Source organism: Octopus sinensis, linkage group LG1, assembly GCF_006345805.1.
Source record: "Octopus sinensis linkage group LG1, ASM634580v1, whole genome shotgun sequence".
NCBI classification, from domain to species: Eukaryota; Metazoa; Mollusca; class Cephalopoda; order Octopoda; family Octopodidae; genus Octopus; species Octopus sinensis.
Genome location: NC_042997.1, coordinates 209262447 through 209269946, shown reverse-complemented (window position 1 = coordinate 209269946; position 7500 = coordinate 209262447).

Below are 7500 nucleotides of genomic sequence, written 5' to 3'. Positions count from 1 at the left end.
ACCAGAAAACTATATGGTGTTAACCATACAGTAATGTGGGGTGATTATAAACGAGAAAGAAGCAACAAGAATGGATTAATCCATTCTTGTTGCTTCTTTCTCGTATATATATATATATATATATATATGTATGTATGTATGTATGTATATGTTTGTGTGTGTGTGTGTGTGTGTATGTATATGTTTGTTCCCCCAACATCGCTTGACAACCAATACTGGTGTGTTTACATCCCCGTAACTTAGTGGTTTGCCAAAAGAGACCGATAGGATGAATACTAGGCTTACAAAGAATAAGACCGGGTGGGGGGGGTCGATTCATTCGACTAAAGATGGTGCTCCAGCATGGCCGCGGTCAACTGACTGAAACAAATAAAAGAATAAAAGGAATCCCAATTGTGTTTTTTAATTTCTTAGTTTGCAATAATTATTCTTAAAGTACAGTAATTAATAAAATAATTATTCACGACTGTTGTTGTTCAGCCATACTACATACATGTAACCCAATCTCGTTTGATAGTAATCTAAAAGCTGATAAAAGGGAGGAGAGGGAGGAGGAAGAAGGAGAAGAGGTGGAGGAAGAAGAAGGAGAAGGGGAGGAGGAAGAAGAAGGAGAAGAGGAGGAAGAATAACGAAGTCATGCTTTGTCAACTGTGAAAAGTGTAATGAGTGATTTGGAAAAAGCAAAAGTTTCCGCACAAAATCACAGATCACTTTTAAAGTAAGAAGTTTGCTTCCCAGCCACATGGTTCCGGGTTCAGTCCCACTGCGTGGCACCTTGGGCAGGTGTCTTCTACCATAGCCTTGGGCCGACCAAAGCTTTGTGAGTGGATTTGGTAGACGGAAACCGAAAGAAGCCCATCGTATATATATTTGTGTGTGTGTGTGTTTGTCTCCCCTAACATCGCTTGACAACTGATGCTGGTGTGTTTACACCCCTGTCACTTAGCGGTTCGGCGAGAGAGACCAATAGAATAAGTACTAGGCTTACAAAGAATAAGTCCTGGGGTCGATTTGCTCGACTTAAGGTGGTGCTCCAGCATGGCCTCAGTCAAATGACTGAAACAAATAGAAAGGAAAAAAAGAAACCCCCTAATTTCCACAGCCTTCGGATATCAGAGGAACAAACAAGAATCAACATCAAGGCTGCATGAAAATGTCCAATACAATTGAAGACGGGTGTGATAACGGAAAGGCTTGGTAGCAAAAGGCTATATTTTAAGGTAAACAAATGTGGACCATTTGAGAAGCAGTTCATCATCATCATCATCATCATCATTGTTTAACGTCCGTTTTCCATGCTGGCATGGGTTGGACGGTTCGACCGGGGTCTAGTAAGCCATGGAGGCTGCACCAGGCTCCGGTCTGATCTGGCAGTGTTTCTACAGCTTGATGCCCTTCTAACGCCAACCACTCTGTGAGTGTAGTGGGTGTTTTTTTACGTGCCACCGGCACAGGGGCCAGAGCTGGCTGGCAAATGGCCACAATTGGTTGGTGCTTTTACGTGTCACCAGCACGGGTGTCTTAACTACAATTGCCATTTGATTTTTACTTTGATGTTGACGTACTTGACTCAATAGGTCTCCTCAAGAACGGCAGATCACTCAACGATCCAAGGCTAGCACAGCGAGCTGTCCTGTGAGCAGTAAAATTTTTGTTTCGAAAGAGGAAAGCAAGGCATCAGGTTGTAATAAAATTCAAAGATCGTCACTCATTGTGGTTAGGAACAAATGCCGACGGAGACTTTAAACTAAAGCCATTGCTTGTTTATGATTCTGACTCTCTTGGAGCAAAGAAACGTCTGTAACGGGGATTCGAAACTGAACTGCAAGATTACTGGTCAGACACCACAAGCAAACCGCAATAGTTTTATGTGATCAGTCCATTAAGCAGATAATCAATGTGAAGCCGTTGCATGATTCAATTTTCCAGGCCCCGTGCTAGTAGCGTGCTCAGAGCACCAGCGGCTAACTGGCTTCCGTGCCAGTGGCTCTTAAAAGGCACCATTCGAGCGTGATCGTTACCAGCTTCACCTTTCTGGCACCTGTGCCCCGTGCTAATTGGGTGCTAAGAGCACCATCAGAGTGTGATCATTACCAGAGCGGCTATCTGGCCTCCGTGTCAGTGGCACTTAAAAGACACCATTCAAGCATGATTGTTACCAGCGTCGCCTTACTGGCACCTGTGCTGGTGGTATGTGTAAAAAGATTTGAGCGAGGTCATTGCCAGTACTGCCTGACTGGCCCCTGTGCCGGTGCCACGTAAAAAGCACCCACTACACTCTCGGAGTGGTTGGCATTAGGAAGGGCATCCAGCTGTAGAAACTCTGCCAGATCAAGATTGGAGCCTGGTGCAGCCATCTGGTTCGCCAGTCCTCAGTCAAATCGCCCAACCCATGCCAGCATGGAATGCAGACGTTAAACGATGATGATGATGATGATGTATCCTATAAAAAGCAGCTTCTCGTGGGTGTTGTCAATTACTTCTTCATGCGGTCCGAGAAATATATTCTTATTTTGCAACTCAACAAATTATCCCCTCACACCAGACAACATTAACAAGTTATAAACCCGCGACAGGTCTTTTTTAATTTAATCTGCCTGGTCCATCGGAAGCAGAAAATCATGGGGCCTTCGGGAATTGTTTATTGAACGGTTTGTTAAACATTTCTGCCTTGTTGCCAAATGTTACTGTGAGAATAATTATTTCCACTCAGTGCTTTCTTTAAATATTGGTTCACTCCAAATGTACGTACCTGTTGAAATCGTTTTCATCCCATTAATAAGATTTCATAACTACAGTTAATGAATCGGGCAGCTTTTTCCATTTTTAAGGCAAATTATCTCAGAAGATTTTTACAAATATTATCTGAATAAAAAGACTATTTTACCATAATGTGATGATGGAATTTTCGACAGCAAATTAAAAAACTAGAACATTGTTAATGTTATTATTCGAGTTATAAAGGGGTGGCGAGCTGGCAGGATCGGAATGTTTAGTGCTATTTCGTCTGCCGCTATGTTCTGAGTTCAAATTCCGCCGAGGTCGACTTTGCTTTTCATCCTTTCAGGGTCAATTAAATAAGTACCAGTTACGCACTGGGGTCGATATAATCAACTTAATCCTTTTGTCTGTCCTTGTTTGTCCTATCTGTGCTTAGCCCCTTGTGGGTAGTAAAGAAATAGGTATTTCATCTGCCACTATATTCTGAGTTCAAATTCCGCTGAGGTCGACTTTGCCTTTCATCTTTTCAGAGTCGATAAATTAAGTACCAGTTACGCACTGGGGTCGATGTAATCAACTTAATCCGTTTGTCTGTCCTTGTTTGTCCTATCTGTGTTTAGCCCCTTGTGGGCAATAAAGAAATATATAAGTGTGTGTGTGTGTGTGTAAATATATATGAGTGTAAAAATAAATGTGTATGTGTGTGTGTATAAATAAATAAATATATTATGCATGTGTGTGTAGAAATAGATATATAAATATTTGTTTGTGTGTCTTTATACAATGTCAGTGACGAGTTAACAAATGGCACCAAATTTAAAAATCGATTCATTGCATTTTAATGATGTCACCACCAAACTGTGTTAATGATATTCATACGACTGTGAAGTTGTTGACACAGCTATGGGAATCGGATGAATAAAACTGTCCCATTGATACCAAAACTGATTTTTAGAGTAACTATTTGGCATTAATCACTTGTAAATATCACTGAGCGAAGTTCAAATTGATAGCGAAAAGACTGGGATACGACTGTTGTAGGTTCATAAAGGTGTGTGTGTGTGTGTTTAGTAAAATACAGAATCCAAGGAAATCTGTGGTGGTCCACAGCAGGGAAAAATATCCATATACAAATGTACGAGTGTAGGACAAAAGCCCCTAGGACAAAAGTCCCCTAGGACAAAAGCCCCCTAGGACAAAAATCCCCATGGACAAAAGGCCCTTGGTGAAAGTGGACAAAAGCCCACGGTTATATTTTCCTATTATTTTTTCGTTTTTTTCACCTTTTACTTGTTTCAGTCATTAGACTGAGGCCATGCTGGGGTACCGCCTTGAAGAATTTTTAGTTGAATGTATGGACCTCCATAATTCCCCCACCCCACCTTTTTACTTGTTGTAATTATTAGAGTGTGGCTATGTTGGGGCACCACCTTGAAGAATTTTCAGTTGAATGTAACGACCCCAGAATTTAAAAAAAATTATTCTCAACCACCGCATGAAGTTAAGCCTAGAAGGTATCTCCACATGCTAGAAATAACAGCCAAATCTCTGAAATTTTTTAATAACTCCCTTGGTTTTTTATATTTTCTAAAAATCTTTTTACTTGTTTCAGTCATTGGACTGCAGCCATGTTGGGGTACCAGCTTGAAGAATTTTTGGTCGCAGAAAAACCAGCATTTTAAAATATATATTTTAAGTCTTCTGATTTGTTTCAGCAATTAAAAGATTAATGAGAATAAGTTGACCTTTTCTCCAGCCGTTGAAGGTCTAACAGAAGGCTAGTCATTCAAACGGCCTTCTTATCATCTTTATGTTTCTACACATTTCTTGAAGTAAATGCTTTCCCTTTTGCTGCGTACCGGGGTTGATCTAATCGACTGGCCCACTCCCTCTCCCAAAATTTCAAGCCTTGTGCCTAGAGCAGAAAAGATTATTATTTTTTTTAAGGCAGCGAGATGGCAGAAACGGTAGCATGCCGGGCGAAATGCTTAGCGGTATTTCGACTGCCGTTACATTCTGAGTTCAAATTCCACCGAGGTCGACTTTGCCTTTCATCCTTTTGGGGTCGATTAAATAAGTACCAGTTATGCACTGGGGTCGATGTAATCAACTTAATCCGTTTGTCTGTCCTTGTTTGTCCTCTCTGTGTTTAGCCCCTTGTGGGCAATAAAGAAACTGGTATTATCATCTGTCTTTATGTTCTGAGTTCAAATTCTGCCAAGATCAACTTTGCCTTTTATCCTTTCGGGGTCAATAAATTAAGTACCAGTTGCATACTGGGGTCGATCTAATTGACTGGCCCACTCTCCCAAAATTTCTGGCCTTGTGCCTAAAGTAGAAAAGAATAATATTCAACTGTTCTCCGTTCCGCTCTGTTTATTGCTTGTGCACATTATTTACTTGACCTAACACCAATGCTTGATGCTTGATGCTCTTTATTTGACCTCTTCATTGTGGCTGCTGCCGATGACGACATGCACTTTTCACGTACTTTCTGAGTCGGTTTGTCTTTTCCCAGCTTTAAAAAGAAAAATGGTTTTATGCATGATTGCTTTACAAAAGTAACTGAAAGCTTGGTATTTCTAAACGGGGTTAGATATGCCAAGGATAAATTTTAAACTCTTCGCTATTCACATTTCTCTCTCAAACAAAACTTCTTATTGAATGTCTTTTGTTGTTGATTATATTACAAGAAACTTGACTTGCTCCACTTTCAGCAATGTTGTTCTTACTTTTAGCTGCAGCTCCATTCAGTCAGGGTAGGCTGAGCCAGCTCTGAGGAACGGGTTTCACCACGTCCCTCACAAATGCTGACCACATCCGACGGTCGGTCAAAACGTTCCAGCATGCCAAGTAATGCTTCTACCTGCGACCCAAAAGCCCAGCTTGCACATTTGACAAATGCCCCATTGGGTCAGCAAACGTGTTGGATAGTGCGGACACAGTAACCGTACTAGTCATTCGCTGTTGAAGTGTAGAGTTCATGTTCGAAGCATGAATATCCTTCAGCAGCAACAGAACCAGCGGGGGGCACACATGTCACAGGTAGACCCAGCAACAGAACCAGTGGGGGGCACACATGTCACAGGTAGACCCAGCAACAGAACCAGTGGGGGGCACACATGTCACAGGTAGACCCAGCAACAGAACCAGTGGGGGGGCACACATGTCACATGTAGACCCAGCAACAGAACCAGTGGGGGGCACACATGTCACATGTAGACCCAGCAACAGAACCAGTGGGGGGCACACATGTCACATGTAGACCCAGCAACAGAACCAGTGGGGGGCACACATGTCACATGTAGACCCAGCAACAGAACCAGTGGGGGGCACACATGTCACAAGTAGACCCAGCAACAGAACCAGTGGGGGGCACACATGTAACATGTAGACCAGCAACAGACCCGGGGGGCACACAGTCACAGGGGGACCCAGCACACAGAACCAGGGGGGCAACATGTCACATGTAGACCAGCAACAGAACCAGTGGGGGGCACACATGTCACATAGTAGACCAGCAACAGAACCAGTGGGGGGCACACATGAACATGTGAGACCCAGCAACAGAACATGGGGGGCACACATGTAACATGAGACCCACATCAGAACAGTGGGGGGCACACTGTCACTGAGACCCAGCAACAGAACCAGTGGGGGGCACACATGTCACAAGTAGACCCAGCAACAGAACCAGTGGGGGGCACACATGTAACATGTAGACCCAGCAACAGAACCAGTGGGGGGGCACACACACATTGTAGACCCAGCAACAGAACCAGTGGGGGGCACACATGTCACATGTAGACCCAGCAACAGAACCAGTGGGGGGCACACATGTCACAAGTAGACCCAGCAACAGAACCAGTGGGGGGCACACATGTCACATGTAGACCCAAAAGCGTTGCTCCATAAAAGCATCGCTTGGGTGGACTGTCACACTCTGGCTATGCTACTGTAGAGAATTAAGCCGACGATAAAATTGACAAAACGATGCATGATGGCGGCTGCCTAATTAGTTGGACAATAGAGGGCGTTACGCAACATTAAGCTTCAAAGACTTATCTGTTCCTCTTTTCTCACCAAGACGTAAAGATGTGATCCAGTCTCTCTCTCACATCACACGCCAGCTAGCAGACAAGAGCTGACACACAGGAGAAGACCAGGGCTTCCACACATCAAACCATCATCATTTATCATTCAGCTTGTATATATACATGTGGCCACATTAAAGGTATTTAAAGCTACCACCTTGTTCCATGTATTTCTTTATACTGTGTTCCTGTCAAATGAGATTACAGCCTTCTGAGTAGAGTCACTTTAGATGGCTCTGCAAGCATATCCACCAAAAATGGTGACCTGACTTGGGACACAGAATCTCCAACAGTTCCCTTTGTCCTGTATTGTTCCTTTATGGTTCAGAGTAACCAGAGTTCTTTGCTTGCTTTCTCTGTATCTGCATAAAACATGTTTTTAATGATATGTATGTGAGTGCTTGAATTTATGTGTGCGTGTGTGTGTGTGTGTGTGTGTGTGTGTGTGTGTGTGTGTGGTGTGTGTCTACATGTCTTTGTGTTTGTCCCCTACTACTAGTGTTGGTGAGTTTACGTCCCTGTAACCTTGTGGTTCGGCAAAAAGGACCGATAGAATAAGTACCAGGTTTTTAAAAAAATAATAAGCAATGGGGTGAATTCATTCGCCTAAAAATTCTTTGAGGCGATGCCCCAGCATGGCCGCAGTCTGAAGCAAGCAAAAAGATAAAGGATAAAAGACATTTAT